Here is a 26,271-nt window from a genome sequence, read left to right on the forward strand (position 1 = left end):
TTTGTCTACATGGTACATTAACTCACACCAAAGGGGTGTAAATTATAGTGTGCACTAGCATGTCAGATACTAACTAGCCAGTGTGGATCCTAGGAATTTCCCTAGTGTGCATTAATGTAATCCCATTAGCGTGTGTTAGCAGGGATCACACAGCCTGTTAGTGGGCAACATGCTGGTCTGCACTAGAATTTAAACCCTCCGAAGAATGCACCATGATGGATTTAGAAGCCTAGTGTTAGATATCCATTTTTGAACATCTGTTCACACTGTATGAATAGCATGATGCTAAGATTAACGAGCTAAAGTCTGTAAAGTCCTTTGAAGGTGAGAGGAGAATCTATAAATGGCATGTGTTTTTATCCAGGCACTGGGGAATTATGTGAGATGAGCAGCAACACACAGTTTACCTATAACATTTTTCATACTCACAGTTCTGAGCCTGAAATCTAAAGCCAATGCTGTCTGTGCTGCATCATGAAACGTGTTAAATGGATAACAAAAGCTATGATGAGTAATTCCATCACCTCTTTAGTCTATTCCAAGGTACATGCACTTTAGTATTACTATTTTCCCCTGTACTGATTCCTGAAAATAATTCTCTCTCTTCATTAAATTAATTATCCACAGGTAGTTATAGACCATTATTGTATTGTCCATTTTTGGCACATGGGTAATGGTGAATTAACTGTTTATAAGTAAGCACATAAAATAAATCATCTACTTTAAATGTCTGATTCCAATTAATTTAGGAGTGATATCAGATAATGCTGAGAAATAGCACATTAAAATAGTAAGCCCCTGATTACGCATAGGAAATAGATAATCCTTTTATTTTTGATCATCTGATGTCCCAATGATCAGAGAGTCCAATTTCCATAAGTAGGTAAATCAAGTTTCCTTACTTGAACAACAGAGGACCAAACAAACAATTTTTGCTTCTCTAGCTGAAGAGCACTGTAAGCTTATACTAAAAAAAGCAAAACTGCCACTCTCAGCACAAAGTGAACTAATATTCCAGGTAAGAATTTTTCTGTGAACAAACCTGGCAATGGCTGTTTAAAAATAAAAATGAGGCCAAAACCTTCCTGCAAAGCTATACAAACCTTAGCAGTATATGTTTCTGATTAGATAAACTATAGTATAATATTAAAGGCTATATAAATTACATGTGTCTCTCTTTCAGACTCATTACATATTAAGTAATTTCTCAAATCCATTCTTGTAAAAGTTACAGTTAGAAGGCAGACATCTGATCAGTGATGCATCAGGAGGCAAGATTAGATATCACACATACAATACACTATAATTACTTTGCCAGATTCTGTCCCCCTTTCTCATGCTGAGTAGTAGTTTACGATACAGGTGGTCTCATTGGAAAATATGGGACTACTCATGTAATAAGGTGCTATTTACTGTGTGTACAGCTGACAGAACCATACTTGAAATGCCAACTTGAACTATGCTTGGTAAGGTTTAATTAATTAATAATAAGACTGTTGGAAATTCATCATGTGTTTGGTCCATGATGCTTGGGGGGGGGGGCGGTAAGAGATAAAGATTTTAGGCACAGTCACACATCATGCCATTAACTAGCTCAAACACCCTCTTCTTCAGCAGGTGAAATGTGGTGTAGAGCTATCACAGAGAGAAGATTGTGGTGCAGTTTTACAGTGCTCTTAGTCATGGTTTCCTTATTCCCATAGCCTAGCCGGGGGCAAGGGATTTATAACATTTTAGAAGCCAGTTAAGAAGAAAACTACAGTGCAAATTGTTCAGACAGACTTCGGTGGAAAGGCTTTTACTGCAAGCCTCGACTGATAGCAGATCTTATACTACTGCAGATTATCAAGTACTTTACTTAGAATTCACTACAGCACACTGGACAAGTGCATGATAAACCATTATCAGACGGCTGCAATTTCTCATTTTTTCCCCAGCATCTTGTTATCTCCATGGGAACAGAATGGTCCGACCCAACACTAGTCACCTGAGCTGCCATCCTCCATCTCTCATACTTGTCACCATATTAGTCAAACATATGTAAGAATTTATTGTCTGTAACTCAGTTAACCATCATGGGTATCTCATATGCTTCATGATTTTTTCCCTAGAGAATCCAGTTTATCTATCGATGCATAAAATATTTATTGCACTCAGTGAGCTAAATTCTGCTCTTGGACACAACTGAACCTCCCCAATGAACGCAGCCCTGTGCTCTGGTTCTCAGAGGTATGAGGTTAACCTTGATTCTGCAACCTGTATGTTGTACAGTACCTTCCTCCACCAGCAGTCCCACTGAAACCAACGGACAGAATTTATTAATTATTATTACATGTACTACCAAAGTGCCTAGAAGCCTGAATCATGGACCAGGACCCCATTGTGCTATGCGCTGTACAACACAGAACAAAGAGACAGTCCCTTCTCCAGAAAGCTTAAGGTCCTACTCAGTGTAAGGGGGCAGAGTCCAATTCTTTAAAAACCTAACAACAACAACATTATAATGAAATGGTGGATTATGGGTGGTGATTACTCCAGATTATGCGCATTAATACAACTGCACAGAAATATTTGGAGAAACCCAGAAGGAAAGTATTTTCTCTCCAGCACTTGTGGCTAGCCAGCATGAGTCCAGCCTCACAAGAATTAATATTTAGTATGTGAATTTCTTCTTCAATAAACTGTCATTCATTAGGCAATGCAGTTTTTTTTTTTAATATAAACACATGGCTGATAAGGTGTCCTTCGAAGCCATAACTGCACTGTTGAATGACTAATACACAATTTGCAGTTTCTGTCTTTCCCCCATAAATATTTTATGTAACTGACAAGATCTGATTTTATGCATCCAAAGGTTTTTAAAAGTTGTCACTTTGGAGGATTATGCCAGAGGTCACTAACAAATTTGTTTCTGGGGTTATCTCATGTAATAGCAGAATTGCAGGCCGTTCTGTAAAACTGAGAAGGTTTAATCGTATGCATAAGAGTTCATCAGGAGGCATCTTGGAACATAATATAGCAAAGCATTTTTGTGGAAAGCTAGTTTTGGCAATTTGACCAGGTACAGTTGTGCAGAACTTGGTTACAGATTGTATGCATTTCGGCATGGAGACGATTAATAAAATGAATGGTTTGGTACAAAAGAATTTAAAATACTCTGTGCCTAGGACTGAAAAAGCAAAGACCTTCAGAACAGGGATTTTATTAATGTAAAAAAGCATCTCACAATGGACTATCCAGGAAATAATGGTTTGTCTCTGGAAACTCATTTGAGCTGGAAAATCCTATAACCCAAGAGACGACATAATTTTAATCTTTTTTTCAATGTATTGTGTCGGTGTGGCTCAATTGTTCACCTTTTCACCTTTGGGCTCAAATTTGTTATGATTTAGAGCAGGGGTGGCCAACCTGTGGCTCCAGAGCCGCATGCGGCTCTTCAGAAGTTAATATGCGGCTCCTTGTATAGGCACCTACTCTAGGGCTGGAGCTACAGGCGCCAATTTACCATATCAGATTTTTTCAATTAAAATAGCTTTTCTAAGAACACAAAGGTATTGTTGAATTCAACTACAAAATTGCTAGAGTTTTATTAACTTTTGAGGAGACTATGATATTTCCCCACGGAAGCTGAAAGGTTTCCAATCTTACTACTTATAATATAAAGGTACAGAGTTTTGCATTTACTGATACTGCCTTTAATGTTAGGCCAGCAAAGGGCAGTCACTGCATTACTGGTAATTAAATGCTTTCCAAAGCACTTTAGGATGTTCCACTCAGTGAAAAGCATTATGGAAACCAAGCTGCTCACTGCTGTTATTAAGATGCCATAAGAAAATCTGGCCCCCTTTTATTATGTTCCCGTAAAAAACAAACAAACAAACAAAAACTTATGATATTAAGGACAATTATAGTAGAATAGATTATTGCAAACTTAAATAAATCTCGTTTTGTCCTTGTCCTAGTGACTTTGACTTTTCACAAGTTTCTTATTTGATTCATGGAGTGCTTCTTCAGATTAGTTCATCAACTGGTTTCTTGTCTGCCACCTGTTATGATTCTAACTAACCCTCCTTAGCAGATCTGTTTGGTATGGAGTTATTCAGTACACAGCAGAATACGTCCTGTGATGTACAGTGGCATATTATTTTACTATCTCCATGGAATTTGTGTATAGCTAGCAGCTGTGTGGTAATGCGCCCAAGAAAACAAATCAGGAGACATGGGTCCTAATCCTGACTCTGCCATTGATGCACTCTGTGACCTTGGCAGATCACTTCTATTCTCTATGTCTCAGTTAACTCTATCTGTAAAATGGGGAGGATAATTCTTACCTACCTATCTGAAGTGCTTTGGAATCTATGAGTAAATGCACTAGGCAACGACTGAGGTTTATTAGGAGGAGAAATAAAACATTGGTTGCAAACAACACAACTTGGAGGGGCTATCATGGTACAGGATTGTTATGGGCAGTGACAATGGGTTAATGCTTTAGTCAGTAACTCTAGTGATTAATGTTTGTAACACCCACTTTTAACCCTTCATCTCTTCTCCTTGCCCAAACCTTAGCTGCTGCCTGAAGTTCTCCAGGACCCCATACACAGTGTCTTATGGAGCAGCAAAACATTTTCCTTTCTGTCTGCTGCCCAGGAGCTGGGGGGATGTACCAGTCCCTAGAAGGATTTTCTGGATTTCCAGTTTATTTTTTTAATCAAAATGGTCTCGCAAGGTTCTATACACTCAACTGCCAGATATGTGCCTGCAACAGTATCAATATTTTTGGTGGCAGATTTATTTATTGTTTTGAGAAACTGCTCCTCTTCATACCTAGAATGACTTTCATATTTATTGAATTCTTTGAGACATTGTGATTGCAGTACCTGTTATTTGTGCTGTAATAGTATCTATGTTTGCAGAGAAAACTAAGTCATATAATAAGGTATTTATGTTGGCCATCCTGAATTTTATCTTCTTCTCTTGCATTCCCCTTTTCTACAAAATTAACCTCATTTGTTGCATTCTGAAAGAGAGGTGTTACATCACATCTGGAAAAAACAATCCCCATAACTGTTACCTCAAAATTTACTCTAACTTTACATTTCTTGAACCTGAAACTAAAGTCTAATGTTCTTTATGCACTAACTGCAATGGCAAGTGCAAATATTAATCTTTCCTCTTTTTTCAGGGACATAAATGGAAAATGAAAGCAAATTTCACTTCGTAGTTCAGTCCATGCCATGCAAAAAATGTAGCCCATCACAAACATTTGCTCAAATATGTTACACAAATTGATTTTTGTGAAGACTGAGTTAAAACATGCAGTGCTGTGGGTTGGCAGCATGGTATTCAACTGTCATAAAGCTCAGCGAATGGACTAAATCAAGATGAATGGGGTCACGCTACCACTATCCATTCAGCAGAATCTTTTCAACATTCAAATCTATGACTATAGAGACAGAAAATGGCAATGAGTGTTTATTTCTCTCCATTATTCAATCAAAAGGTGCTGAAAGGATTTGTTGATTAATTGTGAGGGTATCAAACTGCATTGCAAGGCAGATTTTGTAAGGAATTGTGCATACAAATGCTAAAAGAGTGTCTGCTCATGATCTCAGGATTTATGTCCAGGCTGTTCCAAATTTCTACTTGAATGTGGCAGTTACTGCAAGATTATCCACCGCCTTCGTTACTATCAGCTGTTATCAGTTTAGCCAGGAATGGAACTCAAATAATTTTCTGTTTCTATTTTAGGATATATTGAACGATCTGGAACTAACACCCAAATTTCCAAACTTAGGATCCTAAATTTCATATTTAGGCACCTAAATAAATGCAAGTTTCTCAGCTCCTACTGGCTTCACTAACCAAGAATAGCAGAAGTGCTATAAAAGATGACAGTGGAATGGACCTAGAAGTACTTTGTGTTCTTTCTCACCTTGTAACTTTGTTAGGGATGTGTTTTGCTGACTGATGGATTCGACAATCTGCAGGTACCATGACTGAGTGTAATCACCAAGCCTGCAAAAAGTATTTTATCTTTCATTACGAATAATGGGATGTTCTGAACTTTGTGCAATTGCAGGATTTTAAAAAGCACGTATTATTTAGAGGTTATTATGATTCTGCAATTTTTAGAACTAATTATTGGGAGAATGACAATCTAGACAATTATAATTAAGTCAATTTTAGGAATTAATCATCCTGAATTGGACTATCTAAGCAATTAATAATGAATTAAATAAATTGTGATTCCATTTGAAAATATTTGCTACTTCTCATTTGAAAAACAGATGGACTCTGCTTTGTATCCAGCTGAAGTGATCAGCTTCAGATTATCAACTAGCCTCTAAATTTAATTTCTGGATTCAAAGGAATTCAAGAGTTTGTCTTAAATTCCTTTGCAAACTGTGCTCCCTATGACCATCTATTCATGTGCAAGTCTTACCAATAGTAAGGGAATGTGCGAAAGCCACATGAATATCCTTTGCATCCTGCTAGGCCCAGAAGGTGAGAGTCCTAAATAAAGCAACAACAAAATAATAACAGCCACGTGTTTGAATTTAAATATATAATCCCCAATGTGGTAATTCTTAGCAATATTCTTCTTCTGCTGTAACCAGAATTACTAATATGAGAGTCACGTACAGGAGACTGAATTGTTCTATAGACTGGAATTCACACTCAAACAGAGGAATAAATTCCTAAAACACAGGGAGGATCTTCCACTTGAGGATACAAACCATGTCTATATACTTCAGTGGGAGCTAGTTGTATTTGGAGGTGAGAGAACTGGCCATAGAATTGCATGGGGGCAGCTGCAGCCTGCTCCAGAGGCCCAACACTGTCAAGTGCACAGGAGCACAATTTTACTGCATGTGTGTATGGGGCGGGGTGGGAATACAGATCCAAAGCAACAGCAACAGGACTTGTTTGAAAAGCGTGGCAGGCACACCACTGAGGGGCACTTTCCCACATGCTCTAGACTAATGAGCTACCCTGTTCTATTCTGGTTTTTACAGTGATTAGCAGGGCCTGGTCAAAAGCTAGTTGAGGAAAAGGTAGCAGCTCTCAAGATCTGCCATGACCTGTGTGTCTTGAGAACAACGCAAAACTTTGCAGATGCTTTCAATGTAAACTAATGATCACTGCATGAATCTTCATCATCCCCAAACCAGAAGCTACTGCAAACAGTTTGCGGACAACATTGGCCATGTGCTGGCAAGAATTAATGCTCCACATCTATGAAATGCTAGAGACTGAGTCAGAATTGCAGGCAATGTTTTCTATCAGTGGCATCAACATTTATCAGTGGATAAGAAAAAAAAGCAAACGAGAATGTGCAAAATTCTGCTGGTCCTACACAGCTAAGGTACACTGTGCAAGGGCTCATTAGCATGCAGACTGCAATTCTTTAAGGGCTAGTCTACACTAAAAGCGCTACATCGGCACAGCTGCACTGGATGCTGCTGTAGTGCATTTGGTTAAGATGCTCTATGCTGACGGGAACTCTCCTGTTGGCATAATAAATCCACCTCCACGAGAGGCAGTAGCTATATCAGCAGGAGAAGCTCTCCCGCTGACACAGCGCTTTCCACACTGGCACTTAGATTAGTGTAATTTATGTTGCTCAGGGGAGTCGCTTATTCACTATAAGCTATTAGTAGTGTAGACCTGGCCTAAGTTAAAAGAAAGTCTGACAGCAACACCCACAGGTAAGGAGATATGTGGCAAAACTGGCTAGCTCTCAATTTGCTGAGATAGTTTGCTGTACCCAGGAGAAAAGGGCAGAGAGAGAGAGAGAGAGAGAGAGAGACAGCTATTCAAAACAACAGTGGACAATCTCATTCTGTAGGAAAATATTAAACACCTGACTGTCCAAATATAGAAAAGACTAATTTTAAAGCAATGTCCCACACATGCATTAGATCCCTTCATACTGTTTTAATCTCCGCATCCCAGCACACAGTATCACTTCAAGCTTTCTTCTCTTGCACATTTCCCTGAGTAAGGCTTTAGTGCATCTCAGTTATGGAACAACGCACAGAAACCAGTGTTTATTGGCTCTTGAGTGCTGGGTTATTTTTGAGAAGTAGTTATCTTGGCAAAGAAAAGAAGTATGAACTCACAGATTAGTCTATTTAATAAACTTAGAGAAAGAACTGAAACGCAGGCTTGCAAAAGCACTTTCGAAACCACATGAATTTCTGTCCAAAAACCATAAAGAAATGCAGGAAATCTGTTTAGAGGTTTCCAATCAGCTTGAAAATAATTCTGTCTGTCCAGTTTAGTTTTTTAACTACCTGTACTGTAATAGATGGAAAAATATAAGCCCCACAAAAGAATCCAAGGTGATTTAACAGCACCCCAATGAATACAGGCCTGTTTCTCAAATGAAAAAAAAATTTTGTTGAATATTTTCCTTGTGCACATTTGACAGATACAAACTACTCCAAGTCCCCCCACTGGGAGGGAAAACATGAAAGTTTTTTTAGTAATTTTCTGTATCATAAAATGTGCTAATAATGTAATGAAAACCTACAGTGTAAAATTGAGCAGAGCTGTAAGCGTAGAGAATTAATTGTAAGACACAGAATATCAAATCTAATTACTTGCTGGCAAACAGCATAGGTGCACTGTTGTAGATGGAGTCATATGACCTTAAAATGCAAATTAACATAAAAAGAAAAGTAACCCTGAGGGGAATTTTCATCCTGGGTGCAGTGACCGTCGTCGTCTTCTTTTTAAAGAAGTACTGTGTGTTTCTGTTGCTGCACAGATCAAATTTTCCTTCGCAGATTTGTTTTCTTGCTTTAATTCTAATAGCATGCAGGTTGTTCTGTTTTACTGTTGAGCACATCCTCGAAGAAGCTATACAGGAGGCAGCTTGCTTACACATCTTAAAATAGTGGGTAGCTCAACTGAGTTTTGACAGGGAGACTTTAGCTGTAATTCTAACTTGTTTGGGTGATTAAATATAGTAATCTGCATACAGCTAATAGCCTTTAACAAGACACAAATGACACCCACCCCCATAAGAAGAAAAAGAAGAGAAAAAAAACCAGTCAGCTCTTACTTTAAATTGACCTTCAAATTGACTGTTAAACTTGTTCCAGTCTCTGCTTCTTTTCAGGACTCCAATGCTCTTTCATTAGTGGTTCATTTGAGTATGGAGTCCTTGAAGTAATGCATTCTCCATTCAGATTCACAATGCAGCACCACACAGCCCCTGAGGTGGCCATCCATCCTGAAATTAAGAGGCAACATTCTCTTCTAGAACTGCACTTTATCAGAATCATTAGGGGTGACAGAAGATAGTGGCAGAGGCAGCAGCAACAGAGAGCGAACCCAGGCACATTAAAGCAAGATAAAAAGGGTAACCAATCTGAACATAATCTGTACAGAGAGAAGCCAAAACGCTCTCCTCCAACAGGAACCGTTTGTCTCTCTTTCTCCCTTCTTTTTCCCCCCCTCCACACAAACAGGAGTTTCATCTGGAGATAAAATGGCAATAATAGGGAATGGCAAAAAAAAAAATCACAAACCATCAAGCTGCTTTATGAACCGAAACAAGAGGATTCTATAAGCATAGAATTAGTTCAAGTGAAAGAAAATGATATTAAAATGAATCCCTCCCTCCCCCCCATGTCCATAAATTACCTCTAAGTGCTAGAGCACTAACAAATGTCATTTATTAGCAGGTATATTATCTATTTTAAAAAGAATTATTTCTTCTGTTTTAAAAAGTGCATTTATCTAATTCAGCTCAATTTGAGGAGGACTATGAGGCATATTTTTAATATATGCAACACTTGGGCATTTCACCTAAGAGTCTTGCCTGTTAAGCAGCACAGCAGAATTTAAATCTCTCTTATTATCAGGGAATCACCACCCTACAATCCCTTCAGGTATATGGCAAGAGCAGTACATTTTATTGTTAGAGATACTGAGCCAGAGAGGCCTTAGATACCCCAGAGCCGAGAAGCAGACAATAAATAGGAAATTGCTCAAAAATATTTTTAAGTTTAATTCTGGAGGGTCAAGAGTAATTAAACTATAATGCAAATTGAATTACTTGATTTAGCCATTCCATGCGCAAATGCAAACATCCCCCAGACTCTCCTTAAAACATCTGGCTTATAAAACGTTTGATTTGAATCCGTGATCTAGACATAAAAGCACCATCTTATACTACCAATCTTTTGAGCAACCCCGTCACCCAATTCACATTCCTGAATGATTTAGTAGTTGTTTTTTTTATATAGGGCAGCAATTTTTGCAAAAGGGGTGAAATGTCCCACTAAAGCACCCCTTTTTTGAGAGAAAGGGGTGCACCTAGTTCTTGCTTGGAGTGTGAGGACATAACCACAGAGCCGTACCTTCAGAAGCAACTAGAGAACTCCCTGATATGTAGGTTTGGTACCTCCACCTTTTCCTCTTTCAGGTGCACTCTCCCACCCCTGCCCCTCAGGCCCATGAGCCCTTCTCACAGGAACCTCAGTCCTTGAAGAAGCCTGCACTACTGTCCCCTTGCAGGAGCCCCACCTTCCCCCATCCTGGTCTCCACTAGCAAGCCTCAGGTCTCCACGTGACCTATGTACTGCTGGCTGAGCAGCTTACAGTTGCTCATTTCAATATGGCAGGTTTCTTTTTCCAAGTAGGAAAAAAAAAAAAACCCACCCCAAACCAGCACACTGCAACCAGCAGCCAGCGAGCCAGTCAAAACACCAGCAAGGCCAATTAAAAACTGGCTAGGTCACAACCCTACTGACCAGGAAGTCTCTCTTTATTAATCTCCCCCGGCAACATATCCTGGTCCTCTCTAATAACTCTGGAGGTCAAGGAACTCTATAACCACTCCACATGGTCCGCTGCACGGGGGTGAATTTCACTCTTTTCCGGTACCTCTTGCAGCCCAAATAACACTAATATAGAGGATATATCCAAAATGGCTGCTCTCTCACACTGTGTGGATTTTCTAACAAAACCAGCATCACCACTATTTTGCCTCTACTTTCACCCCAAAAGGTAGTTCCTAGATATCGGGAAGTGCCTAGTTAACCATGAGTAAACATGGAGAGCAGCACCAGACATGTGGATTCAAAGCTTTAGCATAAGTGAGCGGAGCCAATCTGAAACTCACTAACCACAATGCTCACTTTAATGAGGTATCAAATGTCTGATTCATACTTTTGGGGATTCTCTTAGGCAGGGAATGGACAACTGAACTGCCTGAATTGTGCTGAGGAAGCAGTTTTTCTCTTTTGTGAAAGGATTCCAAACCCTAAAATTTCTCCTTTTCCCAAACTCCTGATCAGGGACGGCCTGTAATATTTCTCTCTCTCATTTTATAATCCATTGACAAGAATGCTTATGAGGGGGACTCACTTTGTGGTTTCTTGCATCTAAAGCATCTTGTATCTTTGAAAACTCATGGTGATCTGGGGAAGTCCCGGAAGACTGGAAAAGGCTAATGTAGTGCCAATCTTTAAAAAAGGGAAGGAGGAGGATCCTGGGAACTACAGGCCAGTCAGCCTCACCTCAGTCCCCGGAAAAATCATGGAGCAGGTCCTCAAGGAATCAATTCTGAAGCACTTAGAGGAGAGGAAAGTGGTCAGGAACAGTCAGCATGGATTCACCAAGGGAAAGTCATGCCTGTCTAATCTAATTGCCTTCTATGCTGAGATAACTGGTTCTGTGGATGAAGGGAAAGCAGAGGACGTGTTATTCCTTGACTTTAGCAAAGCTTTTGACACGGTCTCCCACAGTATTGTTGTCAGCAAGTGAAAGAAGTATGGGCTCGATGGATGCACTGCAAGGTGGGTAAAAGCTGGCTAGATCATCGGGCTCAACGGGTAGTGATCAATGGGTCCATGTCTAGTTGGCGGCTGGTATCTAGCGGAGTGCCCCAAGGGTCGATCCTGGGGCCGGTTTTGTTCAATATCTTCATAAATGATCTGGAGGATGGTGTGGATTGCACCCTCAGCAAGTTTACGGATGACACTAAACTGGGAGGAGTAGTAGATACGCTGGAGGGTAGGGATAGGATACAGAGGGCCCTAGACAAATTGGAGGATTGGGCCAAAAGAAATCTGATGAGGTTCAACAAGGACAAGTGCAGAGTCCTGCACTTAGGACGGAAGAATCCAATGCACCGCTACAGACTAGGGACCGAATGGCTAGGCAGCAGTTCTGCATAGAAGGACCTAGGGGTGACAATGGACAAGAAGCTGGATATGAGTCAACAGTGTGCCCTTGTTGCCAAGAAGGCCAATGGCATTTTGGGCTGTATAAGTAGGGGCACTGCCAGCAGATCGAGAGACGTGATCGTTCCCCTCTATTCGACATTGGTGAGGCCTCATCTGGAGTACTGTGTCCAGTTTTGGGCCCCACACTACAAGAAGGATGTGGAAAAATTGGAAAGAGTCCAGCAAAGGGCAACAAAAATGATTAGGGGTCTGGAACACATGACTCATGAGGAGAGGCTGAGGGAACTGGGATTGTTTAGTCTACGGAAGAGAAGAATGAGGGGGATTTGATAGCTGCTTTTAACTACCTGAAAGGTGGATCCAAATTCTATTCTCAGTGATAGCAGATGACAGGACAAGGAGTAATGGTCTCAAGTTGCAGTGGGGAAGATTTAGGTTGGATATTAGGAAAAACTTTTTCACTAGGAGGGTGGTGAAACACTGGAATGCGTTACCTAGGGAGGTGGTGGAATCCCCTTCCTTAGAAGTTTTTAAGGTTAGGCTTGACAAAGCCCTGGCTGGGATGATTTAGTTGGGGATTGGTCCTGCTCTGGGCAGGGGGTTGGACTAGATGACCTCCAGAGGTGCCTTCCAACTCTGATATTCTATGATTCTATGACCACTCCCAGAGGAAGGATACTGGACAAGGTGGGCTTGGATCAGATCATATACAGCAATTGCTATGTTTATAAAAACAACAAAGTTGTAGAGGTAGGAGAGGATATTGGGTTTTAGCTGAATGAAAGTACTAAAGTCTCCATCGATGTACCAAGCTCCCGCTAACTAAGTGCTATTTTTCATGAAAGAAAAAACCTGTTACCTACCTTTTGTTACTGCTGTTCTTCGAGATGTGTTGGTCATGTCACTTCCATTCTAGGTGTGTGCGCGCCCATGTGTACGGCCGTGGGAGATTTTTGCTTTACCGGAATCTCTAGGGCCAGCTGTGGCACCCCCTTGAGTGCCGCGCTCATGCGTCGGTATATCATGCACCGCTCCCCCTACACCTGCTGAGCTCCCTCTTGCCAGCAACTCTGACAGAGGGGCAGGAGGGCGGGTAATGGAATGGACATGAGCAACACATCTCGAAGAACAAGTTACGAAAGGCAGGTAACCATTATTTTTTCTTCGAGCGCTTGCTCATGTCAATTCCATTCGAGGTGACTCACAAGCAGTATCAATGGAGGTGTGCTCGGAGTTCAAGGTCTTGCAACTCTGCTCTGCCAAAGCCAGCATCCTCTTCAGCTTGCCGGGTAAGCATATAATGAGACGTGACCGTATGGCCAGACGACCAGGTTCTGGCTCTACAGATCTCTTGGATTGGTACCTGTGCCAGGAAGGCCACTGACGCTTATGCCCTAGTCGAGTGTGCCATCACTATTGCCGGCAGAGGCACCTTCGCCAGCTCATAGAAGTAGCGCATGCAGGCCATGATCCAGGATGAAATCCTCTGAGCAGATACTGGGCAACCTTTCATTCTGTCTGCCACTGCAATGAACAGCTGCGTTGACATACGGAATGGCTTCGTTCTATCAGCGTAGAAGGCCAGCACCCTCCTGATGTCCAGGGTGCGTAGCCTGTGCTCCTCCTCTGATGCATGAGGCTTTGGAAAGAAGGCAGGTAAGTTTATCTCCTGGCCAGTATGAAACTGGGAAATGACCTTGGGCAGAAACGCTGGGTGTGGTCGCAACTAGGCCTTATCCTTACAGAAGGCCGTATAGGTCGGATCCAAAGTAAATGCCCTGATCTCGGACACCATGCAGGCCGATGTTATCGGGACCAGGAACTAAACCTTCCAAGAGAAAAGCAGAAGAGAGCAGGAAGCTAGAGGCTCAAAGGGAGGGCCAGAATTCCTGGGCCACACCATAAGGGAGGGACTCCTTGAATTTACAGAGGGAGTTCCATAAGTTAAAGTTATACCTGCCCAAGAGGGCCTGATGGTTTGCCACCTGGAATTGCAGGCTGGCTGCTGAATAATTTTTCTCCCCAAAAGGTCCAGTCTTTTGGCCTTTTTATTTTTGGGAGTTGAACTAGTGTGCCCCTGCTTGTCCTTTTTGTTGGCTGCAGAGACAACCAGCGAGCCCGGAGGTGGGAGGGTATAAAGGTACTTGAACCCTTTGGTCCCCTACCACTCCCAGGAGTCCATGGTGGATCCTGTAAGGGGCTAAGGGCCCTGACTGGGGAGGAACGTTCACGTAGCTCCGGAGTGGCCGGGCAGCCCAAACTGGGTCCTTTGCCTGATGCCCCATGGCCTTTCTTGTCTAGTGCTGGGGAACCGTACTTCCTTGCTTTCTTTTTGGGCAGTGGTGATGGGGAGTGGTGCCGGGGGTGCACTGCAAGGTACTAGGCGAGCCTTGGTGGGACAGCTCGGAAGCTGGACAAAGGGCAGCCTCCATGAGGAGATCCCGCAAACAAATATCCTGCTCTTTCCGAGTCCTGGGTCGAAAGTTTTTACAAATATAAAACCTGTCCTTCACATGTGATTCCCCCAAGCACTTGAGGCAGCTGCTGTGGCTTAAAGCCCGGAGACCGGGTGAAGTCCCCGCTGGGACTCTAACTTCTAACTACACTTAACAAATACTTAACACTAACGACTATAAACAACTATTTACAAGGCCCTAAGGCTCAAAGAGAAACCAAACCGCTAGCCCTTGCTATGCAAGGAAATGCGCTCTGACTAACCACCACAGACAGTAAGAAGTAACTGAGTGGGCATAAGACTGGCAGCATCTCATATACCAATGCATGAGTGTGGCACTCAAGGGGGTGCCACAGCTGGCCCTACAGATACTGCTAAGGCAAAAATCTCCAACGACTGCGCACATGGGCGCACGCACACCTAGAATGGTATCGACATGAGCAAACACTCAAAGAAGAAACCTTAATATATTTAAAGTGAAAAGATCTTCACAAGTTTTGAAAAAATGAAGGCTTAAATATCACTGGGCACTTCAATTGATGTGTGTCTATCTTGTAAGTGGAAAGCTCTCTGTGTTCTAATTCCACACAGCTGGCATCTTGATTTGCAAGTGAATCCTGGTCTTCTAGTTATACAGTACTGAGTATGTGAATTGAGAAATAGGAGTTCTTACTCTCCAATCCTCTCTAATGGAGCTGAAAATTCCATGATTTTTAAGTGAACATTTTTCATGAAAGAAATATCTCCTGGGAATCTTTAGATTTCCACTTTCAACCAAATTATAGTGCAAAGCCCACAAGAAGATAAAAAAAAACCCCATCATACCTTATTCCTAACAAAATAGAACATGTAAAAGACGTGCATTATTCAATATCAGCCAGTATCAACCAGACTATCATATGGTTTCCAATGGGACTGCTTCTCAGATACTCAGCATTCTATAAGTGTTCCCTGGAGGAATCAGCTGTCAGGTCTAGCGAAGGTCAATTGTTAATTTCTAAAATACAATTTGTCCAAAATGAATCAGGCTAACAGAAAAAAATAACGAATTGACCCAAATCTATCGCATCTGTAAATCTGTTCCCATGCATTCTTGAACTTTATTGCTGTTCATATGTTAAGTATACTGAACCTACTAAATGAGAAATGCCAGTTAGTATGTTGTATTAATGCAAAATTCAAATTATCATTAATTGTCCCATTATATTGTGCAACCCTTTATTTCAAGGGCCTTAGCTGGAGACCAATTAAAGTAATACAAAAATTCTAGTAAGGAATACCGTTCAGGCAATGATCATACAATATTAAATGTACATAATGTAACTTACGCCTTGATCCTGAAAGCTGTTCCACAAGGGCAGACCCTATACGCACAGAAATGAAGGATATTCTTGTGATTAAGACACTGTCCTGGAACTCAAGGGATATGAATTCAGTATGTGGCTCTGCCACAGGTTTCCCGTGTGACCTTGGGCAAGTTGTCTGATCACTCTGTACCACAGTTCTCCATCTGTCAAGGGGGGCTCACAATGAGAACTTTCTCCCAGCCTTTGTCTCTCTTGTCTATTTAGACTAAGTTCTTAAGAAAAGAGATTGTCTCTTACTGTGCAGGTGTATGTTGTCTAGCACAATGGGGCCCACAATCTTGGCTGGAAGCCTCTAGGCACTACTATAATGCAAATAATAAATAATAATATGCTCTTCTGCGCTGAGACAATGTCTTTTGATATGTTTGTACAAATCTAGCCCTCTGGGGCCTTTAGGTGCTGTTGTAATACAACTAATAAGGTAGCACAGTACAGTGGTAGTTCTTGGAGAAATAGGGCAGCGATAATTAATAAGTGTTTAATGCACTAGTAAATCTTGTTTCTGATTTATCAAGGCACATGGTGACGAGTGCAGTGTAGGAACCTGAAGAAGATCTAGAGATCACTTTCCATCCAAGTGAAAGATCTAGAGATCACTCTTGCCTCTCTCACATCCTGTTTTTGAGGGGAGGTACATGGGAATGTCTCACCTAACATATTTAAAAGTGATGAATTGGGAAATTACTAATTGGATCTGATGGCTATTTCTGGCTCTTCTTCCAAATCAGAATGTTCTCAAGTGTTGGGATTTTAAAGCATTATTAACTACCTGTTGCAGGTTATAAACCCTTCACCTTGCCAGTGGCAAACAAAGCTGTTTCCCATATTAGGCCATGTCTACACTAGCGAGCTTACGGAGGCACAGCTGTACGAATGCAGCAGCACTGCTGTGAGGTCGCACATGTAGCCACTCTATGCCGACAGGAGAGAGCTCGCCCATCAACGTAATAAAACTACCTCAACAAGTGGTGGTAGCTAGGTTGACACAGCGCTGTGAACATTACCACTTATGCCAGTGAAACTTATGTCACGCAGAGTTGTGTTTTTTCATAAATTTTGCCTACATAAGTGGTAGTGTAGACATGGCCTTAGAGCAGTGGTTCTCAACCCGCAGCCCGCTTGCAGCCCAATCAGCACAGAGCTGTGGCCCATGTGACATCCTCAGGATCATAGAGGTAGTATTGGATGCAGTCCACATAACACATTGTGGGCTACATATGCGGCCCACAATGGTAAACAGGTTGAGAATCACTGCCTTAGAGTAACACAGCAAGAGATTCAGCTTTATTTACTGACCCTGTAAGTTGTTTTGCTGCGGCCTCTTCTCACTTCACATATAACTCTGGTAGTTTAGTATGTAAACTAAGTGATTTTGTTAGTTTTATTCCACCCGAGAAATAGATTATGCTCCAGGGGAAAACAGATGTGCCAGAACCAATAAGAAAAGCTCAGAAACTCTACCATTACAGAGGGGGGAAAAAAGGAGAAAAATTATCTTTGTTCTCTGGTTATTGATGTACAAACAGCCTCCAATCTATAAAATGAGCAATCTGAAGGTACTGAAGGAGGGCTGTGTATCCAAAAGCTATACAAGACTCTTATAATCCAATCTTCCCAAATTGAATTCCTTGTAGTCTGTGCATTAGAAGGTGGAAGAACTTTGTTGGAATCATATTTAATACATCAACGATGTCTGTCTATTGCTCCAAGCAGCAGTTAGAAAAACATCCTAAATTTTGTTGCGGTAGAAAAGAAAGGATGAGGATGGATACACTCCCTCTGTCCTCCTCGTCCTTTGACAGGGAGACAGCATAATCCTCTTCCTTTCCTAGTGTTTCTAAAGGTACATCAGAAACAAATTAAACAAGTCTAGAGATGGCTGACAAACAAAACATCAGTTGTAAAGCTACACTAACAGTCGCACCATTACTAGGAACTGGAGCTAGAGAAAGGCTGGATTTCCTCAGTGCAGAGAAGGAAAGACAAAGAGGTACATGGCAGAGCTATATAATCAACATGATGAAGAAAGTATATTGGGCACTTTTGTTCACCTCTCTCATTTTGCAAGAACATCTGATTAAAATGAAAGGCAAAATATTTAACACTGATAAAAGGAAATAAGTTTTATTACTCAAAGAATGATTTACCTGTGGCATTGAGTGCCACAAGGTATCTTTGTGGCCAAGAGCTTAGAAGGATTCAAGAAAAGGAGTGGATATTTATCTGGATAATAAGAATACTCACAGTTACATTAGATATGATAAATAACGTAAGCTCTCCTCTTTCAGGGCATAAACCAACCACTAACCCACAAGGCTTAGAAAGAAACTTCTTCCATAGGAAGTTTATTCCATAACTGTCCACTGCAGGAATTCTAGCAACTTCCTCTGAAGCACCTAATAGGCTATAGGCCAGATATGGTATGGCAATTATTGGGGTCCTCATAGTTCATATTACACAAAAAATCTCCATGAAAAACATCACACTGTCTTTTTGATTTCAGGGAGACTGAGCTGTTGAATAATTCCAGTAATTGAGTATGGTGTAGCATCTTAAACAAATGCTAACAAACGTCTATTTTAAATGGACAAGTTAATCCATTGTAAAAGGCTAAATGAGCATTTTGGGTGTATGCAAATGTTTGAATTTTCCTTTAACAGTTAGCCCTTAAACTTGAAAGGGACCTCGTGTTATGTCCTGGGAGTGGTTCCAGCCCTCCAGGCAAGGTGACAGGGTGTGCAATTATTTCTTGCGCTGGTTCAGTGTGTTATTTAGGTGTTCTGAATTTGAGCAGAGCCATAGGATGGAAAGTAGCACTGCGTGGTTCCAAAAGTTGTAACTGTAATTAGAGCAAGAAGAACTCAGCGGTCAGGCATTAGTGTTAGCTAATTGAAAGCACTGGGTAGTTAAACATCCTGAAGCAATGCCAACAAGGGCAATTATCACATGTTGCATGCATTTGAGAAACTTTTATTGTTATTATGAACTGCTAATCAGTGCCTCAAGCATACATCAGGTGAGAGTGTCTGTCATGCTTTCATCTATGGGCCAGTACCTGCACAGGGCAGTGACTGGATTAGATCACTGTAGCAGCAGACATTCTGGAGTGACAGAGTCAGAATGATGGATGGTCAGAACACAGGAAGGTCTCAGAGTAGCAGCCGTGTTAGTCTGTATTCGCAAAAAGAAAAGGAGTACTTGTGGCACCTTAGAGACTAACCAATTTATTTGAGCATAAGCTTTCGTGAGCTACAGCTCACTTCATCGGATGCATTCAGTGGAAAATACAGTGGGGAGATTTATATACACAGAGAACATGAAACAGTTGGTGTTATCATACACGCTGTAAGGAGAGTGATCACTTAAGATGAGCTAATACCAGTAGGAGAGCGGGGGAGGGGGGAGAAGGGGGGGGAAGAAAACCTTTTGTAGTGATAATCAAGATGGGCCATTTCCAGCAGTTGACAGGAACGGGGGGGGGGGGGGGGGGGAGGGGAGAATACACATGGGGAAATAGTTTTACTTTGTGTAATGACCCATCCACTCCCAGTCTCTATTCAACCCTAAGTATGCATCCGATGAAGTGAGCTGTAGCTCACGAAAGCTTATGCTCAAATAAATTGGTTAGTCTCTAAGGTGCCACAAGTACTCCTTTTCTTTTTGCGAATACAGACTAACACGGCTGTTACTCTGAAACCTAAGTTAATTGTATCCAGTTTGCAAATTAATTCCAATTCAGCAGTCTCTCGTTGGAGTCTGTTTTTGAAGTCTTTTTGTGGTAATATTGCGACTTTTAGGTCTGTAATCGAGTGACCAGAGAGATTGAAGTGTTCTCCGACTGATTTATGAATGTTATAATTCTTGACATCTGATTTGTGTCCATTTATTCTTTTACGTAGAGACTGTCCAGTTTGACCAATGTACATGGCAGAGGGGCATTGCTGGCACATGATGGCATATATCACATTGGTAGATGTGCAGGTGAACGAGCCTCTGATAGTGTAGCTGATGTGATTAGGCCCTATGATGGTGTCCCCTGAATAGATATGTGGACACAGTTGGCAACGGGCTTTGTTGCAAGGATAGGATAGTCAAATGATTATGGGCCACATCACCCACTACTTGAGAATTACCCATACAGAGGTCATGTAACTCCTTCAGGTGCCCAGCATACTTCCCTAGTTCTTATGGAGTGGGAGCTTCCCAAATTGACAGAAACACATGGAAGAAGAAATATATGGGTAGTAAACTGTCCACCGATCGTACCAAGCCCCAGACACCTCACCCAGTTTAACCCTGCCACCCGAAGAGTCTTTCCTTTAGGTGATGACTATCACCAGCAAAGAGGCAGCGCTTCTAGAAAAAGTGATAAGTGAATAATAGAAACAGAGATAGCCAAGCAGCACTATCTGTTTTCTTCCCAAAAGGGGTACCACCGGCTCATGGATGAGGGCACGAAGGTACCTTCTAGGTCATCATCTTCAATTTCATGTCTCTCACAGAAAAGAATGCACACTAAATTGGTACAGATCTTCCCATGTCATGTTTTAATAACTAAAAATAATATCCCTTTTAAGTAATTCTAAGACATAACCAAGAAGTATTTGCCAGTTCAAATGCAGTTACGGCTTACTCAGCTCAAAGTTTCTGCTCAGATACTGGATACAGGCTTGTAGAATTATCTTAGCTCTGAGCAGAAGGCTGTCTTGGTTAGGGTGATGGTTGATAGACTCATAATAGGCATAGCACCAAAACAACATCTTCCGCACGAGTACCGGATGACTTCTTAGTCCTTCCTAACTCTCCCTAGTGCAGGGAATGCTATTTTATAGGAAATTTTCTTCCTGCAAACCTTTCTGGAGCTGGCATTTTAAAATTTGGCAGAACCAAGTAGCTGTAGCCATAACAGAGCCATTTTGCAACTGGCAGCTGTTTGCTGAACACCTCTCTCCCCCCCCCAGGTTGTATGTTCCCATTATGTTTTCCTTTTCATTACTGAAGGTATGGCACATTTTCACAGTAAGGATGACTCAAATCAGGGTTTCCACTATCTATCTACAATGCTTCATTTGAGAGGTGAGGTATTATTATTTAATTGTTGCTTCATTAAAGAGTTTTGTCCATCTCCAATCAATTGATATTTATTTTACAAAATAAATGCATGTTTATATACAAAGTATCTGGAGGGTTTGGGGATTTTATTGGTAATATGCAGCTTTTGCAAAGTGTTGTCTATCTGGAGGAACCTACCCTCACTATATTTCTGTGCAAAAAAAAAAAAAGCCTCATGTACTCTGTTGGAATCTGAGATGACTTTCTGGTAATGAGCCACTGGAAAGATTTTCTGCCCGTCCCTTGAGAGCGTCTGAAAACGATCACTCTAAACAAGATACGTGCAAATTTCCTGGGTAGACAGAGACCCATTTTCCAAAGTACCTGAATTATTCAAGGTTCAGCAGTTCCGTACATCTCCAGCTCTTTAGGTGACAATGACTGATAATGGAGAGAGACACAGGTGGCACAAAATCTGCTTTAGGAACCCATTTAAAAAGTTTGAGTCAGTTCTAATTGACAGTTCTTTTTGCCTACATAAGATAGTTCCTGTTGCATACAAAAGTCCAGTTCTTTTTGCCTACAGAGTGTATGGGGAGGTGGAAAAGCAGGAAATATAAAAACACAGTTCCCTATTGAGTGGACTAAATCCTAAAGAGAAAAAAAAGGCAAATTGCCACTTATGGAGGAAGTTTAGTTGCCTTCTGTTTGCAAAAGAATTAGTCATGGAAGAGCTGTGCTTTTGCAGCTGAAATATGGGTTCATAAGGGGATTGCTGATTCTAATAAAGTCTCAAGTAGAGCACCTTGAGGTTTGTAGAAACATGAAGAAGAGAAATTGGCCAATATTCAGCCTGCAGTATCTTAAAACAATCAAAATTATAAACAGCAATGCTAAAGCAGTGGAGGTGCAGGACCTTACATATTTTCATGCCGAGAATTTAATATAACACAACAGCAACTTTATCACTAAATATAAGAAACAGGAGTGTGTTCACAAAGGGTCACATAGACTGATAACAGAATTCAAATTAAAGATCCCTGTGATGAGGCTTCACTTAGAAAAGCATTGAAAAGCATTTATGAGAAGAAATACAGTATTGGATTATGAGCCTTCAAAAACACTTTCTAATAAGATTGTAACTAATTTAAATATATGGATAATGTAGGGAAAGAAAAATATTCCTAGTTACATGTATAAAGCATTGATAAATACCTCTTGAGTACCTCTATCACATAAGCTAAGATAAGGAGTACTTGTGGCACCTTAGAGACTAACCAATTTATTTGAGCATAAGCTTTCGTGAGCTACAGCTCACTTCATCGGATGTGTAAGCTAAGATGCCATTTATAAATTACTTTGACATATTGAGTATGGAACATTAATGTTTTTAAACTAAGAGCATTTACAATGTGAACTGAAGGAACATCTAGCTAATAAAACATTCATTCATTTGCAGATTTTTTTTACACTGCAGATAAAGCACTAATGAATGGTACAGGAGAAAAAACTGTCCCAGCTAATGAGAGATCAAATCTAATTGCAGGGTGTCCTGGTAGCATACTCTCTGAGTTGAGTGGCTGGAGAACTCTGGGACTACAGCTTAATTAAATGGCATTTTGAAGATGTCAGGGTGGGTGCATCTTGTGCGTATGGAATTAAAATAATGCAGTTAATTTATGAAGTGGGTACTGGCTGAGTGCAGATAAATCAATTTTTCGCAATAGAAAATATCAATTATTGTATCAAGGTGACTGTGCAGTAGGGATGGGCAAATGCCTACTGAATACTAAATTATTTGGAAATATTTGGTCTCAGAGTTTGATAATACTACAATGGAAAGATACAGGGTTGAAGTGACCTTATTCTGGGCACTGATGCAGGTGGGGAGAGGAAAGAAGCACAGTCACAAACAGCTTGCTGGGTTCAATAAAGAAAGCCAGCCCTGAAAGCGTGAGCCCGAAATTGCAAAGACAGTTTGTTATTAGTCTTGCTGCTGCTGTAATTATGCCAACAGTGCATTTGGGGCTGTACAAGACACAAAAATAACAACTGTCCCCGCCTTGAAGGTGCTTACAATGCAAGAGAGAGATGAGGGACCAAGGTGAACTGAGAGGTGAGTTAAAAACAAGCCAAGTTTAGCTATTCTGGTCTAACACATGGATGCTGAAGTGGGAATGGCATGTGATTTGGGTTAGCATTTGATGGCCTGCAGTTCTGGCTGACCTCCAAATCTTCGCATGTCTAAACCTTAGGCCGAGACAACACTTACAAGGTTTGCTGGTGCAGCTATACCTGTATAGGTTTCAGAGTAACAGCCGTGTTAGTCTGTATTCGCAAAAAGAAAAGGAGTACTTGTGGCACCTTAGAGACTAACCAATTTATTTGAGCATGAGCTTTCGTGAGCTACAGCTCACTTCATCGGATGCTGTAGCTCACGAAAGCTCATGCTCAAATAAATTGGCTAGTCTCTAAGGTGCCACAAGTACTCCTTTTCTTTATACCTGTATAGTTATTCTAGCAAAAACCCCAGTGCAGATAGACCTTATATCAGCAAAAAAAAATGCTTCTGAAGTAAAGCTTATTCCAGTTCAGTGAGCAAAATAAACAATACTCGCAAAAGTTCTTTTATGTCCATATAAATGCATTTACATTAGGGTTTTAGCTGCTATAGAAATGTTGCCCAAAACATACCCTCTACCCAACATTACTATACTGACATAATTTCTAGCATAGACCTTGGCCTTAGATTCAAGTGGCACAAACTGATTTGCATGTGGAGATTCAAGCTTCAGGGTACACAAAAAGGTGGGTGTGGACCAATGTTCCCTCTAATTTTTGACAGGCTGTGTGCACAAAAAATTTCCTCTGTGCAAATTTTTGACAGGCCGTGAGCGCAGAAAATTTCTTCTGTGCAAATTGTTGCGCTTCTGTGCAAATTTTTGTGTGTGCGGTGTTTCGCCGTGTGCGCGGGGTTTAGGATCAGTGTGCGCGCGCACACATGCGCACAGCTTAGAGGGAACAGTGGTGTGGACTTTTAAAGGCAGCTTTTTAGAGCACTCACCATCACCGCCATATAGGCTAATAAGGGCGCAGATTGGTCACGCTGTGTTTTCAATGCTACCCACCCCCAAAACCTAAGATAAAGATGGAGAGCCTGGCTTTCCCTTTGTGTACTCAGGCCTGTGCCTGAGCCAGGCATGGATGTGTGAAGTGAAAAATCTATAGAAATGGCTGGAAATGGTGCAGGAGTTTTGTCCTCCATTGTGTGTATCAAAGTCAGTTTGGGGATGGTCTGTTACTGCTGCAAATTAGCAAAGAGGTATCTATTTGCAAAATTTAAATAGTTACTGAAGCTCAAATGCAACTATATATAAATGAATGACAAAGTCCATACCCTTTAAGAGAACACTCTCTGAACACCAAAATATCTTCTAGCCCTTAGAATCATAAATATCAGGGTTGGAAGGGACCTCAGGAGGTCATCTAGTGCAACTCCCTGCTCAAAGCAGGACCAATTCCCAACTAAATCATCCCAGCCAGGGCTTTGTCAAGCCTGACCTTAAAAACCTCAAAGGAAGGAGATTCCACCACCTCCCTAGGTAACCCATTCCAGTGCTTCACCACCCTCCTAGTGAAAAAGTTTTTCCTAATATCCAACCTAAACCTTCCCCACCGCAACTTGAGACCATTACTCCTTGTTCTGTCATCTGTTACCACTGAGAACAGTCAAGATCCATCCTCTTTGGAACCCTCTTTCAGGTAGTTGAAAGCTGCTATCAAATATCCACTCATTCTTCTCGTCTGCAGACTAAATAATCCCAAAAAGAAAAGGAGTACTAGTGGCACCTTAGAGACTAACCACTAGTACTCCTTTTCTGCATTGTTAGAGATAGAAGAGTAGATGTTTGTTCAGGTCTTCTGATGTAAGCAAACAAGTCTTGTCTATTGCTACAGCTTTGGTTCAAAGATCAAAAAGGAATATTAACATTTAGGAAAAAGAAAAGGAGTACTTGTGGCACCTTAGAGACTAACCAATTTATTTGGGCATAAGCTTTCGTGACCGACAGCTCACTTCATCAGATGCATCCAATGAAGTGAGCTGTAGCTCACGAAAGCTTATGCTCAAATAAATTGGTTAGTCTCTAAGGTGCCACAAGTACTCCTTTTCCTTTTGCGAATACAGACTAACACGGCTGCTACTCTGAAACCTAAATAATCCCAGTTCCCTCAGCGTCTCCTCATAAGTCATGTGCTCCAGTCCAGCCCCCTAATCATTTTTGTTGCCCTCCGCTGGACTCTTTCCAATTTTTCCACATCCTTCTTGTAGCGTAGGGCCCAAAATTGGACGAACAGAAAGAACACAAGCAGCAGCAGAAAGCAAAAGCTTCCCATGCAACCCACCAACGCACCTCAAAGTTCCAGTGGAGGTACCATTACAAGAAATGGTCTATATTCAATCCTTGGCTTCTCTATTAAGAATGCTAGCAAGGAGCCATTTAGTGACAGTGTAAACTCTTTTCTCACTTGGAACTGGACTGAGATTCTGTAACATACCTAGTACAGACTTTATATAAGCGTGTATTGTCCAGCACAGGGCTGGGCAGTACAAGACGTACATTTCTGGGGAAACGACTGGGATTGTGCTGGGGTCATCCGGCAGTATAATTCAGTCTGGTAAGAGACTAAGTGTGACTGGCAGGTGATACGTACACACACACTAAGATGGGAGTGACCTACATGCCAAAGGCTGTTTGTGAGCAGTCCTGAGAGGAGGCTACAGCAGCAAAGCAGTGTAAAGTGCATCCCAGGTTAGAGTGCAGGTGTGGCACAGTTATTCACTAGTCTAGATTGTACCCTGGGTATGTCACAGATCCCCAAACACATCCCAATCTCAGGGACTGGTGTCGCAGGGTATCAGGTTGCAGAGGATAAAGCGGGGAGGAACTCGCCCCCTTTCGGAGACTGCGGCCCCCTCACCTTCTGGGCAGGGAGGTCTAGCAGCCAGAGTCTCTGGAGCTGCCCTCGCCCTCAGGGTGATTGGGCTTAGCAGACTAAGTCTCTGGAGCTGCCCTCGCCCTCAGGTGACCGGGTCTAGCAGCCAGAGTCTCCGGAGCTGCCCTTGCCCCCAGGGCCTAGCAGACGAGTCTCTGGAGCCACCCTCACCCACAGTGAGTGTTCAACCCTTGCTGGG

The 26,271-nt window shown here is 41.6% G+C and overlaps 1 protein-coding gene across 9 annotated transcripts in view; it reads right to left on the reverse strand.

Moving 5' to 3' along the window:
* The window catches only part of LOC141976374 (leucine-rich repeat and fibronectin type III domain-containing protein 1-like protein), a 235,524-nt gene that overhangs the window by 116,425 nt on the left and 92,828 nt on the right, over positions 1-26,271 (reverse strand). For 5 of the 9 annotated variants that reach the window (XM_074937339.1, XM_074937334.1, XM_074937336.1 and 2 more), the window contains exon 2: positions 9,071-9,241. The exons of the other annotated variants lie outside the window; for them this stretch is intronic. The gene's annotated coding sequence lies outside the window, so the exon portion shown is untranslated. The remainder of the gene's footprint in view (positions 1-9,070; positions 9,242-26,271) is intronic. 9 annotated transcript variants of the gene reach the window in all.

This window comes from Natator depressus, chromosome 23 (genome assembly GCF_965152275.1).
Source record: "Natator depressus isolate rNatDep1 chromosome 23, rNatDep2.hap1, whole genome shotgun sequence".
In the NCBI taxonomy this organism is placed as follows: Eukaryota; Metazoa; Chordata; order Testudines; family Cheloniidae; genus Natator; species Natator depressus.